This window comes from Cavia porcellus, unplaced genomic scaffold (genome assembly GCF_034190915.1).
Source record: "Cavia porcellus strain 051 isolate PalLab524CR breed Dunkin Hartley unplaced genomic scaffold, mCavPor4.1 scaffold_28, whole genome shotgun sequence".
NCBI lineage: Eukaryota > Metazoa > Chordata > Mammalia > Rodentia > Caviidae > Cavia > Cavia porcellus.
In genome coordinates this window covers 18411203-18434390 of record NW_026947511.1, presented here as the reverse complement: position 1 = coordinate 18434390, position 23188 = coordinate 18411203, and the positions used below count along the sequence as shown (strand labels likewise).

Sequence of the window (23188 nt, the reverse complement as noted above, 5' to 3'; positions counted from 1 at the left end):
ACTAACATAAAAATGTAATTATTGTCCTTATTTATCATTTTACTTAATAAAGAAAGCAGTATAATGACAAGACTAAGAGCAAAGTGTGTCCTCTCCAGAGTGGACCCCTCCCACTGAGCTTCACTTTCAAACCAGTGGGAAAGGAAGGCACATTCGGCCAAGGTGGCAGGGCTGCTGAAGGATCTCAACAGGGCCTGGGTGGGGGTCCGCTGTGACTGACTACCCAGGGTATCACTCAGAAAGTCCTTAAGGCTCATCAGTTCTTAATGTGGTTTAAGTCTAAAACTTTACAAACCAGAATTTTCATGAAGAACCAACTCACAAGAGTAAAGAGAGGAAGATTAGCCATGATTACAGGAATGAGACACTTCCTGCCCATTCAATATGTAAAGGCACTGCCAAGACTTCTCCTTTCACTGAGGAGAGGAGACACTGCAGAGTGCTTTCGTGAGGAGCAGCAGAAGGGAGCAGAGAGAACCGGACACACTCTCAAGAACAGTGATGTTGAGATGCGCACTTGAGTGAGAATAGGACTCAGACGTGAATTCTCCTGCTTCTTTCTGAAAGGAACAAGAGAGTTCAAGAACCAGATCCCTTAGCTCTCTGGAAATTACGTCAGAAGCGGCTTACTGCTACTCTTTTTAAGTCTCTATTTCCCACACGTTTAGGGAAAAGTGGTATTTGGAGGAGATGCACTCAAGCACTGCAAGGCTTTTGCCAATCAGGAGTAAATCATTTCCACTGTGCTTACTAAGGCAGGAATGTGGCCTACTGTTTTCAGAAACATTTTCAACAATGAGAGTCAAAAAGGGGAGGGGAAAAGGCGCTTCTTCATAACTCTTTATAAGAAAAAAACTGGACTAAATGAAACAATTCCCCGCCCCCCCCCCAAGTTTTCTGTCACTCAGCATAGTGTGTTGGAATACAGTGTGGTCCACAAGGAACTAAAGAAGATAAAGAAAGATGGCAGAATGTACCGGTAGAAAAATAAAATAGCAACAATCAGAAGAGATTCTTTGTCTAAAGTATCAAGAACAAGAAAAATAAAAAATGAAAAATGAGTGGAAGAAATTCCTTGACAAAAGTCTCAGGAACAAAAATAAGAACTTGAAAATATTCTCATAAAGAAGAGAAAAGATTATCAAAAGTAGACATGAGATTTACAATGTTACTGAAAATAGCACAAAGGAAAATGATAACTAAAAACTAAGATTACAGATTGACAGATCTTTTTTGTAAGAGAAAATTATACTTGCCTTTACTTTCATCAACTCCTCCACCACTTTTTAGAGAATAGTAAGTGATTATTTTCTGCAGTAGGACAACATAAACGTTTTTGTTACTATTTAGGTAAAAAAGTCAAATACAGACTTCCGGGAGAACATGGCGGATAGACGGCAGCAGCTACGGAGGCTCTCTGAGAGACCCCGCTTAGAATCCAGGAATGGGGCGGTGTAAGGAGTCCTAAGCAAGGGGAGATACACCCTGCCGACCCAGGAACGAACTAAGCTAAGAGAAACCAACTGTAAACCCAATCCCGGTGCTATAACAGGAACAGATAAAATCTCAGTGTGGAAGCTGGATTCCACGCCGCTGGAAGCCGCGATTTGAATTTCCTGTTCCTGCTCCGTCCAAATCGGCACAGCAGGGAGAGAGACGCGGGAAAGCTCTGAGAGTGGGGATCGGCGAAGGGAGCTGAGAACGGGACAGGCAGGGAGCCCTGCATCGACCTGCGGTGACTGAGTGGAACGGGGACCCTTCCATAGAGTAGGAGGGTTCAGCAAAGGACATACTGGGACTAGGTAGACTTGCCAAAACTGGACTCTGCAGTAACTTTAGTCACATATTCCCCTCTCAAGCTGGATTGGTGGGGAGTGCTTGGCCTGGGTGACGCCGCTGACCAAGACCCAGTAGGCTAGCCCAAACCAGGTCCCATCTTCACCTAGCAGTGAAGCCTTCGGTAGGTTGACCTGGAGGGGCAGGCCCAGCAGAGGCTGCCCAGGTCTGTATCTCCCTAGTACACTGCAGTGGGCGGGAACACCTAGCCAGTGCAATTCAAACAAACTGTAACAGAAAAGAGAAAAAAAACTGGGCCCTCTATATTCACTTGTATGGAAGGAACAAAAAGAATGGGAAGAGGAAGCAACAAGAAAGGGTCCTCAGTCCCCAATCCTGAGAACACTGACCCAGGAAAGGTGAATGCAAAGGAGAATGAGGAAAGAAGACATGCAATATCAGACACGGCACCAATAGACATAAAGCCATATCTCCAGAGCCTCATAGATGAGTTCAAAAGAGAAGTATTTAACAAAATAAAGCAAGATATAAGTAGAATAGTTACAGAAATGCTAAGCACCGTATAAGAAAAAATAGATGGGGGAATGGAAGAAGAGAAAAAAAAAGGGAGAAATGTTTGATGGAGAAAATAGAGAAAACATAGAATATGTGAAGCAGGTTCAAAGAGATTACCAGAAAACTAAAAACTCTATCAAAAGCTGGCATAACAGCTAGAAAGAAACTAAGGATAGGTTATCTGATTTGGAGGGCAGATTTGTAATGTGGGAGCATGAAATGAAAAACTTCTTAAAAATAACAAGAAAACAAACAGCAATAATACAAAGGCTAGAAGATGATAAAGAGGATCTATAACTTAAGAATTAAGAACATAAAAGAAGTAGGGACACAAACAAATGGATTACAAAAGCTATTCACAGAAATAATCCAAGAGAATTTCCCTAATTTAGCAAAAGGTAAAGATCCTCGGATGTATGAGGCATACAGGACCCCAGCCAACTACAACCCAAACAGAGCTACACCCAGGTATATAATAATCAAAATTCCAGAAATCCAATATAAGAACAGAATATTAAAAGCTGTCAGAGACAAGAAACAGATCACTTACAAGGAATACCCATCAGAATTACAGCAGACTTCTCAGCACAAATCATCAAATCACGAAGAGCGTGGGGGGAAATAATTCAAGCTTTGAAAGTTAACCTACAGACAAGATTAATATATCCTGCACAACTGTCCCTAGAAATTGATGGAAAAACAAGGTGCTTCCAGGATAAAGAGGAACTAAGGGAATTTGCAACCACCAATTCAACTCTACAGAGAATACTGCAGGATAGTCTAAAAAAGGAAAATACCAAGATTCCAGAAACAGTGGCAGAGAGGCCACAATGAATGGAGCAGAGAGTGAAATGAAGAAGACAAACTGACAACAAATGACAGAAAAAGATCTCAACAGAAATGAGGCAGAGAAGATCGGATGGTAGGAACAGCTATTTTGGAGAAAACAAGACACTATAATAGCTAGTGCTGATTTAGTATCATCTTGTTTTGAAGTCCCATCAAGCTTTTATTCTTCTGTCTCCATCTGTCTTAACAGGTTGTATTTTATTGGATTTTATTATATGTGATAATATAAGCAAAAACTTTTATAGACAAGGAGATTATACAGAAACCATTGTTCATTTTCTGATAATTGGTTCTAAATACCCTGTAATACTGTCATTCTCTTGAATGTTTTTACATTGTCTTGATATGTTTGGTGCTACAGTACACGAAGTTACACTCAAAGATTTCAAGCAAAGAGACATTATGGTAACTACTTTTATGTCAGGATATCTTGTGGTGAAACACTATTTTGCTTAAATGGTTATGCTTTGACCTGCGCTGTTTTGTTGTTATGCTCTCTTTTATCTCAATCTCTTTTTTTTAATAATTTACTTTTTTATTTTTATCTTTTTAATTAAGGGGAAAATAGATTTTAAAAAATAGCAGGATACATTATAGTAACCCACTTTGACTTCCTATTAACTTTATTTGAAACCCTGTATTGCCCTCACCATCTTGTTTGACTGACTTTGCCCTATTCTGCTTTGCTTGCTAGTACCAAGTTCGAAAGTATAGGCAACAACTGTGAAGACAGTAAGATTCATTATGACACCCATTCTGGTAGACTATTATCTTCTTTTAAAGTCCTGTAATGTCTCCAATGTTTTGGTTTTATTTTTTACTGTTTTGCTCAATTTTATTATAACTGACGATACAGGCAATTCTTTTTAAGACAGCAAGAGACAGTATGATAACCATTGTTGATCACCTTGTATTTTGTTTTTACATTATCTATTATGTCCATCCTTCTGATTTGACTGACTTTGTTCTGTCGCATTTGGTTTTACTCTCTTCAAAAAAAAGTAATAAGAACTGTGGGAGTAATAAAACCCAAAATGTGTAATTGTCATTGTACAAAAGAAAGGAAAAGAATGTGCTCTAAAGGATATAACTGCATATATATTTAAGTGTATAAGATAGATAACCATATTACTAAGTTTTGTTGGATCATTGAACAAAACTGTTTGCAGTCTCACTGTTTGAAAGTCCACTTTATATGCTTTAATTTTGTAACTTGAACAACTATTTCTAAGATGACAATATGTAATAATCTATTAACTAGTGATATCTTACTGTTTATTCTTTCTGAAATTCTGTATAACTTGTACCCTTTTTCTGTTTTTTTTCTTTTTCTCCTTAAATAAAATTTTTTTAAAAAGTCAAATATAACTACCATACTTCCTTTTAACCTTCCATTATGGAACCTTCCTACTAAAAATTTAAGTAGGAAACATTCCATGTATGTGCAATAAGAGAGGCTTCGATTTAAACACACACACACACACACACACACACACACACACACACACACACACACAGCTTACTCCAGCTGAAATAGTTGCCAGCTCAGAAATATTTTTTCCACTTGGAATAAAATAATACTTCAAATAATCATTTGCAGTGATTCCTTCTGTGATTCCACCATTGTTATTACAAAGAGTTTAGAGTTTTAAGGCATATTTTAGATTAAATGACCATGGTTTCAAATTCAGGTATGTATATTTTAACAGCTCAAAGCAGCTTTGGGAAAATTGTCAAGAACTAGCAGAGATCCAGAAAAGTATTGCAATGTAGCCAAAAGTCATTGGATAAATAACATCTGGCATTAGTAGTTTCTTATACTTGAGTTTCTCAACTTCCTCTCTGGAGAAACTTAAGTCCATTTTGGCCTCTCTCTGACTTCCTTAAAAATGTTTCTGGAAACAGATACTTTGCCTCTTCTATCTCCTTTATCTGGAGAAATACCGCAGGCACTGTTAGTAAACCACACTGAAGCAAACAGATGCTTGGTGTGCCACAGCTTGCTTCCAGGCTCTTCTTGGTCTCAGTCTCTGATCTTTTAAATTCTCAGCAAATCTGAGAAGAGCATGAGGCTCAGCTATCAGAGTGCTGTGCATGCCACTTCAGTCCTAGTACTAATGAGCTGCATGCCCAACAACAAGTATCTCCCCATCCGTGAGCCTCACTGCTCTATCCTCCTCCTTGGCTCACTGTTCTGTCTTCCTCTTTGGTTCTTCCCAAAGGGTCAATTGAGGTTCTAGGAAAAGCAGCTAGCCCTGGCCAGGTACACACCAGGCAACCATTACAAGAGAAGTGTCCAGGGAGATTTAGCCCTGGCTGTGACAACCATAGCACACCTCAGAAACCATCAAAGCTCGTCTCCAAAGGCCTCCTCTGGTCCAACCAACCTATTCATCCTCGTTCTCCTTCATCTTCTCAGCTGCTTTCCCTTCTCACCAGCTCCACTCCTCCTTTCTTCATGTCTTCAATAAAACTATTAGAATCCCATCACAGTCCAATTCCTTCATCATTCATTCCTCTCCTTAACTGCAAATATCAAAATAATTCTCATTCCCTCGCTCTCTTTCCCTCACCCTCTCCAAGCCCGTCTTTCTTTCTCAAACAAGTAAGCCAGAGGACGTATCTTAAGTGAGAAAATAAAGTTCACAACAAGGCCATGCAAACTTATAGTCCAGTGTATTTTTTTAGTAACAGGACTTTTTAAACTCATATTTTTACAGTCAAACCTCACAACAGTTTCCAATGCTCAACACACTATTTAAATACAACTTGACAAGGCAGAGAAGATTAAGAACTCTCTAGTTTAAACTGAAATTGAGGGTTGAAGACAAAATAAAGTTTCAGCCTGTCTGGGAAGGCAGTGACAGTGAGGCCCACTACTTGCACGTCAACTGTGTACTCACAGACAGCAACGAGGTAACAGAATATAGAAACTGAGACCAAGCACTGAAACACTTTTACAGTAAATTCAAAATGAAGAATGAAATAATTAAAATTCAAGCTTGTCATTCATGTGTTTGTTGCTTTTCTAGTAATTTTTCCCATAGTCTATTCATATTAAAGGATCTTCAAACTGTACAAAAGTATCAGTTCACTGCAGTTTTGAAATTTAAAACTCAGTTTCTACACCAAAAAAAAAACCTTCCAAAAGGCTTGAGAAAGACACTTGTGTTGACCTCGACTAGAAAGCACAAGCCTATGGAAAGTATAAATATAAACACAATTAATTAGAGGCGAGGTCATGTTATGCCAAATCAACCTGTCCTTGTAGAAAGTGAAATATAACCCAAGGAAGGGCAGAAAATATAACTAACTCTCCCCAAAGCATACACACTAAGGAATACACACTAAAAAAACAAACACTTGGGGTTAGGGATTTAGCTCAGCAGCGTACGCGCTTGCCTGGCAAGCGCAATGACATGAGTTTGATCCCCGCTACCAAAAACAAAAAACTCACTATCACTTATTAATGTCATAAACACCAGTCAAACATTACAATATTACTAATGAAAATATGATATAGCAATGTCTGAAAAAAAAACACAAAAACAATGTATTAGCTTGATCTCCATCAATAAAAGTTGGTAAACAGAAGACAAATGATTCACTTTGCCTAAATTTTGACACAGTAAATATATGCTTGTAAACAAAGTTATATATTTTGAAAAAGAACAATCCTATAGGCAGGGCTATCAGAAAATTCTCAGTTAAAAACATACTGCATCAGCCTGAGGGACTTCCACAATCCTTAAGGGTTGGCCTGCTGGAATCCTAATTTACTTCCTCTTTACAGTGAAGACAACCTTTATCCTTCAAGGTTAGCAGGAGACCAAACAATAGGGGATAGAGCGCTTTGTGGAACTATGAAGTAGTGGTTCTCAAAGTATTATCCAAGAAAGAACCATTTGAGTCCTTTATATTCTTCAGAGACTCTACAAAGTAAAAATAATTTTAGTTATTTTGTTTTGTTTTGTTTTTTTGCAGTGGCTGCATCCAAACCAAGAGATTCTCACCTGCTAGGCAAATGCTCTACCACTAAGCTGCAAAAATCATTTTCATTATAATACTAAGTCATTTTTTGCCTTTCTCCATTACCCAGCTCTTACAAGCATACACTGAAGTTTTACAGAAACTACACAAAGAATGAAAGTGGGAAGGATCCATTGCACAGGCAGACCTGAGCACTCACAGGACTTCTAGTGCACCAGATACTAAAGAATCTTTTAAAAAATTTTTGCTGAGTCAGCACCATTTGCAGACTGCACAGGCAGGAGAACAAGGATTCACCAAGATGCAAACCCTTCCTGCGATCTTGTACCACGCGCAGACTGCTACTGGCAGGGGGACAGCTAGACTCCAGCCTTTCCCCGTGACTCAGTACCATTCTGGGACTGCAGGAGGAAAGAACAAGTATTCACCAAGAAGCAAGCCCTCCCTGTGAACCTGTGATGTGTGCAGGCCACCACCAGTGAGAGACAGCCAGACCCCAGGCTTTCCCAGTGAGTCAGTGCCATTTGTGGATTGCAGGGGAAGAAACCAAAGATTCACCAAGAAGCAAGCCCTCCCAGCAAACCAGCACCATGCGTGGGCTGCCACCAGCAGGAAAATGGCCAGACCCCAAACTCTTCCAGTGCACAGGCTGGCAAACAACAAAAGCCAATCTCCTTCTCACCTCCTGCCACCCAAAGCAACAGGCTGATCCAGAGAAACACAGGCTGTGATGATAGATATTGAGGTGAAATGCAATTTGATGCTTATGATGTTTGGTTTTAACTGACCTTGCAGGTCTAGGGCCAGTGTTCTGATCATTTATTCAGAGGACAGTGGTATGCAGTGTTGCATCTAGGTGGAATCTCCTTCTGAAGGTGGTGGCCATTGTTAATTTACTATTGTCTTGTTTTGAAGTCCTGTATCATTTTCACTGTTTTGTTGGGTTGGATTTTGTTCTGCTTTATTTTGGTTGATTTTGTTATACCCAATGGCATGTGTAGCTATTTCAAAGCTAGCAACACACATTATGGTAGCCAATTGCTACTGTGTTGTTTTGGAGTCCTTTATTGCATTCATTGTTTTGTTTTTATTGGTTCTGTTCTGTTCCACTCGATTTTTACTATGTCTGAGAGAGGGTATCTGCAGCTATTTTAAGGATGGCAGGAGGCTTATGGTAACTATTGTTGACTTTGTATTGTTTTGAAGTCCTGTATCACATATTCTGGTTTGTTTTAATTGATTTTATTCTGTTTTATGTTCCTTGGTTTTGTCCTCTTTAAAATAAATAATAATTTTGCTAATATTAAATGAGTTTCATGTTATGGTTAAGTATACTAACAAATATATTTAAATTTTCTCAACTAACATTTCATATACAAATGAAATCTCACTTGAGATTTTTTTTGAAGGTATTAAAATACAACAGAACAAGACAGAATAAAGTCAATCAAGATAATGCAGTGAAATTGGTACAGAATTCCACAGCAGGTTACTGGATAACAGTAATAGATACCACAGTATGTCCCATTAGCTTCACAATAGTTGTCCTTTCAATCAAATATAGAAAAATCCAACCAAATACAGAACATCATAAACCTATCAAAACAGAGTATTGAATAGAGCAAGGCAATTAATCAAAACAAAGCAAAATAGTGATACCACTATTTGCCTTCAGAGAGATGGTGGTAGAAAGAAATTCCCCATATTTTTATATTGCATATGGTCATCCTCACAAAAGATGCTCAGACCTCTGGCTCCCATTTGCTAACAGGGAGGGGGAGGAACATTTGATTCTCAGCCCGCACACTGTTAGGCTTACGGCTGCTTACCAGGGAGGCAAGCTAGTTGCTTGGTTTCCCAGCGCCCTAAGTTCCAACATGGCATAGACCTCGGGAGACACTGGCTTCCTTCACTTGAGATTTTTAGCATCATTAAAATTTAAATAGGATCCCCTCAAATTCAAAGACCCAACCCAAAATGAGCATCTGAAATTAAAATGCACTTCTCAGATGAAGAAATACAAATGGTAAATAAATTATGAAAAACTATACAACATCACTGACAGATGCAAATTAAAACAACAGTGGCACTCCATCTCACCCCAGAAAGAATGGCTATTATCAACAAATGAACCAATAATACATGCTGGTGGGATTTGGGGGGAAGGGAACCCTTCTCCACTGTTGACGTAAGTGCAGACTGGTGCAACTACTGTAGAAGTCAGTGTGGAGATTCCTTAAAACTAAGATTAGAGGCCACACTCCCCCAGCTATTCCCCTCTGGAGTATCTACTGAGAAGAACTGAAAGCATCATGCCACAGTGATATATGCACACCAATGTTTATAGTAGCACAATTTGTAATAGTTAAATCTTGGGAAAACTTTAAATATCCATTAACTTAAGATAAAAAAGGTGTGGTATTTTTTTTTCCTCCACGAGTCCAACTGGAAAGATGTGGTATTTTTATACAATGAAGTATTACTCAGCCATAATGAAAGATAAACTTAAGAATTTCGTAGATAAATGAATGTAACTCGAGACCATATTCACAAGTGAAATAAATCAGATTCTCCTAAGTAAACATCATAATGTTTCTTTTAGTGTGGGAAGCTAAAAGAGTAAATAAGATTCAAAATGTACAATAGATAATAAGAAACAGGAAGAAACTGTTCAAAAGGAAAGAAAAACTGGGATGGGAGAAAGGAGAAAAGAAAGAATGGGAAAAGGAAAAGCATGTAAATATACACACATAAGATAGTGAAGATAGTTATACTAATTTCTCTTAGTTCACTGAAAAGAAAGGTTTGTGCATAGACTGAACAATTTTCATGCCTGTATCTTATAATCTGAACAACTATTTTGAAGATAACAATATGCAATGTATCAACCATTGTTACCCTCCTATCTTATTTGAAATTTTGTATCATTATTTTGTTTTTCTCTTTAAAATAATAAAACTTAAAATGATCTAAGACTGAATACCTGAGAATTTTAATGAAGGAAAACAGATGTGAAAGCTTTCTAACATACACATGCATGTGTGTGTGTTAACATATAGTATTTTAATGTGTATTTATATTTTATGAAAAGAAAACCTTTACTGGGCTGCATTCTGTTTTTATCTCACTTCTCAGTGGCATCTGCTCAGGGAAAAAAAATTAAAGAGCCTGTTCTCTGGCAGCAATGTGCCCCAAATTTTCTAGGACAATCTTAAAATCAAATGTGTTTCCAATTTTTCCCAGGGACCAGAAAAATGTTCTTTATATTTCAAAATTTTTATATCCAGATTCATCTCCCAATATGATTCTCACACATAAGAAATATCTCAAAACACCCTCCTGTTGTGTTGTCTGTAATTATCTTCAAAATACTTCGGAGAACAACTTCTACAATAAATGCATGTCAGTTGTTTCTGACCATCACACCTCTGAAAAAGCAGCCTTTTGGAAGGGACCCCCTGCTTAGGGTTTCAATTCTGACAAGTGACCGCAAGTCCACAAGGCTGACTAAACAACTTCCTTTCTGCCTCAAGTGAACATCTCATGCACAGGACTGTGAAAGTCCTCCAAAAAAAGATGGGTAGGACTTCTTCGGGCTTACAGAAAAGCCACACAACCCTTCTCATCAATAAGGACTTGTACGGGAGACAGAATTCAGTAAGGTCTACTTCTGTCATTACACACTACCTGATAATAACGCTTTAGAGGAGGAAGCTTGGAGGCATGTTACCCGTTATTACATTAATGATGCCTCTCAGAAAGAACTGAATACACATAAACCATAAAATCAGTATAGGAGTACCAGTCAATCTGTTTCCCATTATCCAGGCCTCAGAAATGTCCATTCCTTCTCCACAAATACTACCAGCTAACTATTAAAAGCAACCTAGAAAGGGCTTAAAAGCTTCAAGATTTCTCTCCTTCAAATCCCTATCTTCAGTAATGACAAAGGCCTAAGTTGACTTTTTGTCTAATGACATTCAGAGTCTGGTTATCATTTTATGAAGAATCTAACAGGAAAAGTAGGGGAACTAACATTCGTTAAATCACACATTATAAACTAGACCCAATGTCACAGTAGGTCATTCAATCCAGGGCGTCACTGCACAAAGAGTAAGACATCTCTACCCACAACTGCAGAAAGAGCAGGATTAACAAGAAAACAGGCAGAATAGGAGGCAATCAAGCATGAAGAATGTGCAGCATCTAAAATACAAGCCACATCAAGGTAGTCTGTATTTTGTTTGAGGTAAAGCTTTAGATAATCAGAATCCAAGGTCAAATATGAATTATCTGCTTGGAATTTCTTTAATACTGAAAAAGAGTCATGTATGGTAGCATATATTTGTAATCCCAGAATTGTGGGAGGCTGAGGCAAAAGAATAGTAAGTTCGAGCTCTGCCTCAACTTAGTGCCTTATCAAGACCCTGTCTCAAAATGAGAAACAGAAATTACTGAAGATGCAACTTGGCCCTGGGATGAAGATGCAAAGGCCCTGGGTTCAAACTCCATATGGAAAAAAAAATAAATGAAAATGAAGAATTATCAATAGTAAGCACTAAATCGCTCTCATCCTCAGATTAACCAAACTAAAGCATAAACCTATATGGTGGAATACAACATAACAAAAATGATGGTATCAAAGCAATCACAATGACAGTGAAAAGTAACATATTCATTACTCCTGGTTGATGGCAGGGACCAACAGTGTATTTTTCCTCAGTTGGTTCTCTCATATATCCCATCTCCCAGACATAATCCCTGTTGATATTTTCTCCTGATAGCAATTTTCTCTATATATTTAAATGTGCATTACATATACATTTACATAAAACACTGTCTCATATATGTATTTAGTATATGCATGTAATATGACTATATACACATACTTAATACAGTCCTAAGTGACAGAGATAATATTAAGGGAAATCTTTCTTTTGTACTTTCCAATTTTATGCACATATTATTTTAAGAATAGCCACTTTAGGACCAGGGATATAGCTCAGCGGCATAGTGCCTACCTGGTAAGTGTGAGACTGTGAGTTCAATCTCTGTTACAAAAAAAAAAAGAGATAACAACTTTAAATAAAATATATTCACCTTAACACTGTTTTCACATTAACTTAATAGTGAAATTCCCAAAATTGTTCGAAAGGAAAAACGAACTAAGATGAGAAGAGAGGAAGGGAGGAAGGGAACAGGAAAAAAATGTGTCTCTTAGTTCAAAAAGGTTGTGCTAATATTGATTGGAGAGTTTTATATGTCCATATCTTTACTGAGTAACTTAAAGGATAACAGTATGCAATGTATTAACTGTTATCTCCTATTATTTTGTTATGAAATTTTGCTATACTTTTTCCCATAAAAACTATGAAAAATCTCCACATATTAAAAAAAAACAATGAAATTACCAGAAAAATAATGTATTTTTAGCTTACAAGCAATATCCTTAAGTCTGGTTTTGCATGATATCATCAATAAAAACAATACAATGATGATATCAATTCAAATCAATAAGAATTTAAGTGTCTTCTATGGGCCATGTAGTTTGATAAATCCAGTAAGAAGACAAAGGTTCCTTCCAGTAAAATAACATAAATCTTTGAAATCTGATTATGTATTTATAACTGTAAGTCTGGACAAGAGAATCTGGTCACAGTGCAGGTTAGGAAACTTACTCAATGAAGCAGAAATAATACTGTTTGTTTGATTACAGCTGCAAGCAACCCGCAAATGAACTAGATGCACAGCAATGACAGACGAAGGTAAAGGAAATGGGAAAACAGTGAAGTGTTTGCTGGATACTGAAAATGACCACGGTCAAGTATTTCATACTAAGAGAGTAACAGAGACCAATGCCTAAAATTACAGCAGCTAGAGAGATTGAGGGAGGAGGATGGCAAATCCAAGTCCCACCTGGGCAACTTGGGAAGACCCTATCTCAAAAAATTTCTTAAAAAACATTTTTCTAAAGAGCTAAGGATGGACTGCCCCTGATTCAGTCCTAGGGAAGACAGCAGAACTGTTGCAAACCCAAAACAGAAATGGTTTCGTGACACATTTCACAAACACAGGTGACTAAAAGTCTCTATGCTTCACATAAAGTAAAAGCATCTGGTAGACTCGAAACTGCACTTGCTATCCATTTGTTTCTGTTTAAATCGTGTGGATGCTAAATTAGCAGTTGCCTTCATGATTCCAGGTCAAATGGGTGCAGGTCTGGAAAATACAAAGTTCTGGTTTAAGTTAAATTTCCTACTGGCACATAACTTCCCTAACCTTTAAGTTTACAAACCGTATTTGCACAAATTCTAAGCTCTGCTGACTCAAATATATTATGGCTAGAAAGTTAAGGGAAAGATAAACACACAAAGCCAAAGTAAGAAGCAGTTCTAAAGTTGAAAAGCAGCCTGCAAAGATGGGATCAATTGAAACAAGCAAGTCCGCATCTGTTCTGAATAGCTCCACTGCATCCTGTTTCAACACCAGAATCCAGTCATCTTGGCTGCTCCTGCTGTCGCCTCCAGCCTATCACGCTCACGGAGTTCATCATGAGGCTTGGCCAACTTGGAGAACCTTGACGTCCACCAGGGCCAAACTTACAAGAGTACTAAGCCAGGAAAAGCACATGCAGGCATCACTCTACAGCACGTATTTCAAAGTTTTGAAGCAACACAGAAGATAATTTCAGCCAAAGATAATTCCCATATCCCTGACATTAGAACTGGAGACTGTGTCTATTGCTTTTAAATGAAGTTTCCGATGAAGGTGCCTTGAGCTCACCAGAATTAAGAAATAGATACATGTTCATCTTATTATTGCTTTTTAACTGGGCAGTCATATTTTCCTATTTACCGCTTACTGCAGCTGATTAAACAATCATCTTAAGTTACAGTTCCCAAAGCTATAGGTTTGAAGGATACTCATAAAATAAATATTTTCCCCAAAACATTCTTGACATTCCATCCAAATTGTAGTGCAGAGCCCTCAAAACGTTTAAATATTATGACATGTACACATGTTCCTTGTGGTGAGGGGACGTGAAAGAGGAAGAAAAATGCAGCACTCTGTAATTACAGGGCTTGAGACTGGAGAAGTTCCAGGAAACTGTGTGAAGAATGTTGAGTCACACCAGATCCAAGTTAAAATTACTGCATGTATAATCTGTATTCAATCCATAAGTTGCTGAGTTTGAAAAGCTGTTTTCCCCTTTCACTGTATCTTTAAAGCACACAAAAATAGCATTTGTCCCACACCACACTTTCACCAAACCTACCCAAGTTTACTAGCCGTTCCTACCTTCGCTATGTGGTGGAAGGAAAAAAGACCCTAAACTTAAAATTCTCACACAAATCTACCAAGTGGAGTGCCCTGATTTGTCTTTTTATGAGGAGCACGTGAGCTGCAGTAATGGAAGCCTGAGCAGCCAGCACACTCCCTGCTTCCAAACCACAACGTGAAAACCAAGAGCCCAGCAGCTTTGGGGAGACACTCCCCCTCCTTATAAAGGTCTTTATTTTCACATAATTTTTACAAATGTGACTCTTGAGGTAAGATTCTTACCTTTCCTCTTTTGGTGATCTACTGAGCTCGGACAAGCAGAGCAGGCCATAGAGAACAGGGAGTAGGAAAAAGCGTGAAGGAGTCCAAGACAAACATCTAACACAAAGACCAGTCCTCCCACCCTTACCAAAACCCTGGCTGCATCTCCGGCACTGAGAAAGCTCCACAGAGTGGACGTGGTTCGCTGATGTGGATGTCTGTGCACAGGTTTCTCTTCTACTCTGTTTTTGCTGGCCAGCAGCTCCTCTTCCTTTCCTTCTACACTTGTCAGGGGAGTGCTCTGCTTAATCTTTGAGGTGACATTAAAATGAGTGCTGCATAAAACAAATTAGCTTTCAAAGGCCATGGAACCAATCTGACTGGAGTTTAGGGTGTAGCACTCTCAAGAAAGCAGCAAACCAAATGTGCTCATTCAGGGGTATTCCCGTGGCAGACCCTTCCTATCAAGGTCCTGGAGCTCCCCTTGGCATCTGTTCCAGTTAGGTCAGGTTTCATGAAACTTCCAGAAATGGTCAGCAGAGGTACTGAGGACAATATGGAAAGGAAGCTGTGACTTAGGGAGAACACTTAATCTTAGGTGATAAACTCAAGGCTTCTGGATCTTCTGATCTAGTCCTCAGAAGGGCTTTCCTGGAAACAGACAGCCTCAATGATCACACAGATTAAAAAAAAAAAAAAAAAAAAAAAAAAAAGAGGTAGACACATGAAGTAAATCACAGATACTCAGAGGCCAGAAACTCATTAGGAATAGAATGTCACTGACTACACACTTTGTACTCGAGAAGAGAAGACTCTTCCCTGAGCATTTTGATCACATCATCTCAGTGTTTTCCAACAAATCATGCCCTTTCCCACGATGAATTCTCTGTGCTTGCAGGATCCTCTGCCAAAGGGCCTTGAAAAGCTCATGTGAGGATGGGACGGGCACTCTTTTCCCTGGGCACAGCTCCCACATCACCACGCACAACTCATCAGGTCTTCCACAGACACAGGAACTCTCACAATGTTATCACAAGTACTCTGCTCACCCGGATTTAAGTCAATTTCAAACTGCAAGTGGCTATGTTAGGTTTCAATAGGCTGGGCAACTTGTCACAGCATTCAGTAGTGGCTCCGAAAAAGGAATCAAACACTGAAACATCAAAGCCAAAAAGTCGTATATGCAAACTATATGCACCTATGTGTGAACACACACACACACACACACACACACACACACACACACTCTCACACACACACACATCCCAAGAGATAACAAATCATTGTATTTTCTTTCTCTACCTAAGCTGCTAAAGAAAAAAAAAAGAGTTCAAGTAATTTCAGGGCTTACTGTGAAGGTCAATGAATGATATGAATGATAATAAATTATATGAACTATATGTACTGAACGCTGAGTTTTGAGGATTGGAACCTCACAGAAGAAATTGTGTCCTTAAGCAAAGCAACAATATTTAAATTAATTGGTAAGCATAAATAATTTCCTATAAACATGTTAAGACATTTGCCCATCCTTTATGAATAATAGGAGACATGGTCCTGCTCAGGCTGTCATCACTCACATTTATTATGATGCTATGGCCTTGAGAGGGGTCAGCAGCTGCTCAGGCCCTTTTCCTGATCCCCTCACTGCTCACAATGTACTTCCTTGGATTTCTCCGTTTAGGTTTTCAACTATGTTTTATACTGCTAATGTCTAAGTAAATGGCTTGTGTTCTCTCCCCCAAGCTTCTAGGAAACCACCTCTAATCAACTGTGGGCTCAAATACCAGGTAAGAAAAATGCTGAAAGCCCCTTGAGTAAAAAGAAGAATACATATGGATTCCAAGCAAAGGGCCTTCTTACAAATACATCACTAAGAAAGAGTTACTGGTCTACCAAACCAGGACAGTAGACACAATGCATTACTGTCAGGAAGTGAAGTCAGGCCAAGATGACACCATCCACAGTTAATCACTTCCTACAGCAGCCAGACTTCCACATGCATGCAGGGTGACTACAGACACTGAGCTTTCTGCTTAGAATATTCAAGGAGAATGAAAAAGGATAATGTGTTAGGAGTCATTTTTTCATCAAAAGCTATTAATAATAATTCTATCCCAGGAGAAAACAGAAAGTAAGTTCCATTCTTAAAGCCACTAGTCACTTACTGGTAACAGTTGAGAAAAGTCAGTATTAAGATAAGTTTTTCTATTTTAAAAAGTGTTTCGCTTTTGGTGCTACAAGAGTATCCCAAAACACATAAATAATGTTTAATTAAGTGGGAAAATTAAATCCTTTATTTTTAATTAACCAACAGATATCTGTCATTAATCCCTCTAAATCTGAGAAAGACTTTATTTTTGATCTACTACCCTGAAATATCAGTCTTACTAATGATGATACAACCCCAATATAGTAATTTTTTAAAGTCAGTATTTATTAGTTCATATTTTCTTATGTTAGCATGCTCTGTATTCTGTATTGGATTTAGAAACATAAAGAACATAGTTGAACCACTAGGGACATACTGGTTTCCTATTACTGCTGTAACAAATTACACAAACTTAGTGACTCAATACAAATTTATTATCTGGTTGCTCTGCAGGTCAGAAATATTAAAGACCTCATGGTCTAGAGCAGTGAGGAAGAACCTTTCAGATCTCCTAGTGATAACAAACAGCCCTCAGCAGCCCCTGTGTCACAGGTTCACCACCACTGGTCTAAAGACTCCTAAGTCAAGCTGTCAACAGGGCTATGCTCCATCAGCAAACTCAAGGAAAACCATGACACTGTCTTTTTCCATTCCTAATTCTGTATTCATCAGCTTATGGCCTGTTCCATCACGTCCAAAATTATCCATTCTAATCTGTTTCTAGACTATCATCTCTTGTCTTCTATCTAATAAGGACCCTGGTCATTAATGTTGGATACACCAAACAATTTCACCACCTCTAGATTCTTAATCACAACTGTCAAGCCCTCACCATATGCAATGGTTTGAGTTGTTCTCCTAAGGATTCATGGTGAAAACTGGAAAATCTGTGGTGAAGTGAGAGGTAATGAAATCTGTAAGGGATAAGGCATAAATGTCTGTGTGCAACTATCACAAGGTGAATCCCGCCAATAGTTACAATTAATGAATTAATAAAAAAATAGATCTTAAAAAAAGAGTGGTTAGTACTCACTGCCCTTAAATCTACTTTGTATGACAAAAGTTTCACAGGTGAAGTAGTTTGCCTTTCTATTACTACTTAGTACTGTTTCTTAGCATAGGAACGAGGGTGGAAAGTAACAACACCAGGATCCAGCTGCTGTGAAGGATGAAGGACAGTCTTGCCCTCTCCTAACTCCCCAGGGACAGGCTGCACACAGGCAGAGCGTTCTGACCTACTTGACTCACCAGCTCCCCCGAGGATGAAAAGAGGCTCTGCTAAGCATTTGTTCAAAGTCCCGAAACTCCTGCAACCCCTGCTCACAAGTCTGGAGAGATTAGGGCCTAGGTCTGTATTATTCAGTGTTCCCAGGCACATGGACAGGACAGATACAATATAAATGTCTAATGGTTGATTTGACATAAGCCCTTCACATGTGCCTGCTGGCTTAAATGTCATGCACAAAGCACAAGGACCAATAAAATTCCAAACATGAAACGCACCTTTCTATCAATTAGCAAGTTTTAATACTTTCTAATTTGCGAACATAAACATTCACAGTATACACCAGAGACAAATCAGTGAATATCGAAAGTATTAGAAAATACCACTTGCAGTATGTTTCTTTGATAGCTAGGTGAGTTGGAGCACAAATTACACATAAGTAATTCAATAAGGGTCAAAAACAGAAAAGAAGTACCAACCAGAAGTACCAACACTCAGATTCCTGAGTAATTCCTTTCTTACTCCCCTTTTATAGTAATACCATGTAAAGCAAGGGCAAAATCATGCCTAAAAATATTCCATTTCATACATATTCTTAATTTTTTAAAATAAAAGAATACTAAAAATACATAATTTCATAGATTTTTCTCTTAAACTACTAGAAATACATAAATTCATAGATGTTTTCTTAAACTAGTAGAACCATTTACAGCCACATTAGCTAAACTCAGATAAAAATGCTCTTTTACAAAGCATTGGAATTTTCCTTCAGACTAGTTGAGGACTTTAGTTGACCATCAAAGCTCCCTCTGGAGAAGGAGATAATGACCTCCATGACAACCAGTCTCACCAAGAAGAACCAGTAGTTGTCCCTATCCATATCCAAGGTAGGAAACAAAAATCTCATGACTTTGGGGCCCCAAAAGTCTGCATAGTCCTCAGTGACTTGCTGCAACCTTGCTGAGTATCCACTTCCTCACCTGTAAAATGGGGGAATGCCCCCTACAATATATCGCCAGTCCTTTGGGGCTTCATCAAGATAAACTGCCTACAAAGTCAAGGACAGCCCCGCCCCAGTTCAGATACTGAGCTCAGCACTTCTGGCCTTGCTCCAGAAGCCAAAACCATTTTCTCATTTATGGTCTTGATTTAGAGCCACAACAAATAAACAGTCACTGAGAGCAAAGCACTTTGTGAAAGACTGCTTCAAAACCACGTAATTATCAGAACAGCCCACAACTAGATAGGAAAAAGGATTATAAACAACTTGAAATGATCACACTGTACTTAAAGATACAACAAAAATATAGCTAGGAGGTTCCAGAGTCACCGAGTGAGAGGGCGGACTGTGGTGTTAGGCAGGTCCGAGGCACGCACAGTTCACAGTGGCTCACACTGGTGAGGGCCACACTCACAGGGCAAATGCCGGGCCAGCAGTTCCTGTCCTCAGGTGTGTGCTTGCAGCCCAGGCCGCCCTCCGACGCTGCATCACCATGGCTCTGGCTTTAGAGGAGCTGCACAATGATCTAGAAGGGATAAAGGCGTGCTGGGAAAGGCCACTAGGAAGAGAGTAGGTGATGCCTTGACAGCTGAAAAATCCAAGACTGAAACAGAAATAACGAGTAAGATGCAACAAAAGTCACAAGAAACCAGAATGTTTGACAATGAAAAACTAAACCGGCCACTGTGGGTTGCTCCCATCACAACAGGATACGCAGTGAATCAGTAATTACAGATAGGATCAGTCAGTTAAGCTTTTGAAAATCTGCGTTACCTTAACTGAGTTTATCAAGTTCCTGCTGAGAATGTGCAGGTGTATTTCACAGAGAGGTCATCTGATCTTTTGGAAAAGAATCTAAAAGAAAGAGTTGCTCTATGATTGTGAACAATCTCTTGAAACAATTGTGAACAATCTCAATGGAAGGCAGTTCAAAAAAAAAAATCAAGACTGATAACAGTTCTCATCTTGTGTAGAAAGAAAGTGGGTAACACTCAGTGGGAGTACTTAACTCAGGTTGAGAAAGAAAAAGAAAAGCCATTCTGCGATGCACCAAGACAGATCCGGGTGAGGGATTAATGAATGCTCTAAAGAAACTTTATGAAGATGGAGATGATGAATGAAGCAAATCTTTAACAAAGCCTGGGTGGAATGAAGAGAGTAGCAAGCCAAAGCAGACACAGAATTTTGACACTTTCAAGTATTTTTGAGAGCTATGATATGAAAATACTGATACTTTCAACAAGGGAATGTTGGTGAGCTGCACACAGAAATTTGACAGATAACCACAAAGTTTTTACAGTAAAGGCAGTGAATTTTTGTTGTTATTGTTTTGTCTTTTGAAACAAGGTCTCCCTATGCAGTTCAGGAGGGTCTTTAGCTTACTTTGTAACCCAGGCTGGTCTTGAACTTGCAACAATCCTCCTGCCTGAGCCTCTCAAGTGCTGGGATTACAGGCATGCACCACCATGTCAGGCTAATTTTCCATGTCTTACTGGAGGATTTATTTAACTAAGATATACATATTAAGTACTTCCTCCAAAGCTGGTCATTTTATTCATGAAAGTGTTGCATGGCATTCTCATCAAAAAATAAAAAGCAGACTTACTTGCCTAATGAAAATAATACATTGTGCATATTTTTGTTCAGCTAAGAGACAGAAAACAAAGTTTGTCTGCCTGTAAGTTACAAATGTCAGCTCCCATTAATGTAAAAATAAAACTGAATTTTTGTGTAAAATTCAAATTTGTGCTTCAAATTTGCTGTAGAGCGATGATCCCCGATTGCCAGCTTGAACAGTACAAGTAGCAGGAATCATCATGCACTAATCCAAGCACAAATGTTTCTATCTAAATTTAAATATATTTGTTAATGAATACAGAACTGAAGTAATAGACAGGCATCATTGTATAATACCAGTAAGTTCTACTGTGGATCAGATAGCTTTAAAACTAATAACCATAAAGTAAAAATAATTAATTTGAAAATCCATCTATTCCTATATTCAATAGTTGGATTTTTACAATATAAAGTTAATATTGTTAATTAAAATGAGGATAAAATGAGAGCTTTTACTCTACTCAAATTTTGATCAGATAGTCAACACAAAATAACTTTTCCTAATTACCCAAAAACCAAAACAAAGAGCTAACCATAATAAAATGTGGTGTAGAATTCTATTGGCAATTAAAATACAAGCCTTTGGGTACCCAAATAGGCAAACTTTTTCTTAGAGGAAATATCATAAAAAGTTCTAGCAACATTTGTCAATAAATTTCAATAATCTCCTCACATCATTAAACACTTTATCACTTATAAAAGTGCAATGCAAAGAAAATTATTTGTGCTGCTGCTAAGAGACCCCAAAGAAAAATTTAAAATCCTCCATATATTCAGGAAAATAGATACAACCTATGCATGGTTGTATTTCAAAATTAAATTTTGATATTTTAACTTAAATACAAAAACAAAAGTGAGTACACAATCATTTTTCAGTTTGATAAGCTATCCGAAACTTAAAGTGCAGTATATTTCAGTGTTAGGCTAAAACTCCAAAAATGTTATTGTATAGATAAAAATACAATTTAGTCAGTCTCCATAAATCTCCTAAACATATATATACACACACACTGTTTTTCAGGTCTCTAGCAGATAAATAAATATGGGAGTGTTTTTATGAAACACACTTATGACAAAGTTAACAACAAAGAGGCAATCCTAACTGCTATGGCAGAGCATGTGTTACTCAAAAATCTACTTGCTGAAGCCTAACTCCCCAGAAAATGGTGTAAGGCAGGGTCTCCAGCAGGTGTTTAGATTGTGGCAGCAAAATCCCTCATGGATGGGATTAGTGCCAAATGAAAAACAGGCTCAGGAGCTGCCTCGCCCCTTCTACCGTGTGAGGGCAGTGAAAAGATGCCATCTATGAATTACAGTCCTTCACAGGCACTGTCACTGCAAATACTCTGATTTCAAACTTCCAGCTTGAAGTACTGCAGGAGGTAGATTTGTAAGTTACCACCAGGTGGACTAGTATTTTACTTTAAATATACAGACTAATACAGTAAGAATGTTTCTGGGATATGATTAACATGTCTCAGGCAAGAGATGTCCTCTCAAAGCCAAAATGGAAAAACTGACACCACATTTACCCTCACATTTAGGTCAGTTTTAAAATGTACACCATATCTTACACAACAGTTTTACACTGGATACAGAGCAACAAAGGAGAGTAATTGCTGAGTACCAGAAAACAAGGTAACCCCGCCACAAAGGAACAAGCTTACTAACTACAGAAAATTCCCAGATGGCAACAGGGCACGTGGCCAGAGTATGACAGCCTCTTAGAACTGAAGAGATGGAGCCGGGAGTCCAAAAAGATCCAGACAGATGCCTAGAACACCAGCAAAATGAAAACTACAAATAACTCTGGAGATGTGTGGGGCTTCCTCCTCAGTCTTGAAGTGAGTACTGATCAACCCACACATGTCCTAGGATTATCCAGATGGTTGAGAGAAATACCCCACAGAGAACACATGGGTTGAGAACAGCTCCTCTTCTTTTCACTGGTCAGCAGAAAACCTAATTAACAGGACCAGCACAGTTCTGGTTCTATTTAGAAAGCTTAAAAGCAGCACACAAGAGGGTCAAGTGACTTAAATCTACTCACAACAAAGCTCGAAAGTACAAACCTACTCTGGACCCAACAAGGTGAAACTCACACTGTTTGCTCTCTAAGGAAAAATTTCTTAGCATGTAAAAAAGCAGGAAAGTATAATCTATGAGGAGAAAAATCAATCAACCAAAAGTGACACAGTATCATCACATGGTAAAATAAGCAAACAAGAACATTAAAAAATGTACTCAATGTTCAAAAGCCTACAGGAAATTTTGAAATAAGATATTCAAAAGATCCCAAAAGAACTTCTAGAGATGAAAACTGCAAAGTCTGGGGTGGGAAAAAAATTACTGAGTATTAATAATGCATTGGAATGCAAGGGGAGAAATTAATGGATTTACATTCATAGCAGTGGAAAGCAAAATTAAACAGTATTATTTTTAAAACTGAGGAAAAAATGAA

The 23188-nt window shown here is 38.4% G+C and overlaps 1 protein-coding gene and 1 pseudogene across 3 annotated transcripts in view; one reads left to right on the top strand and one right to left on the bottom strand.

Annotated features, from left to right (window-relative positions):
- Positions 1-23188, bottom strand: part of Bicc1 (BicC family RNA binding protein 1) — a 270554-nt gene that overhangs the window by 198961 nt on the left and 48405 nt on the right. The gene's annotated exons all lie outside the window — the stretch shown is intronic.
- Positions 19604-20299, top strand: LOC100726128 (calcyclin-binding protein-like; annotated as a pseudogene).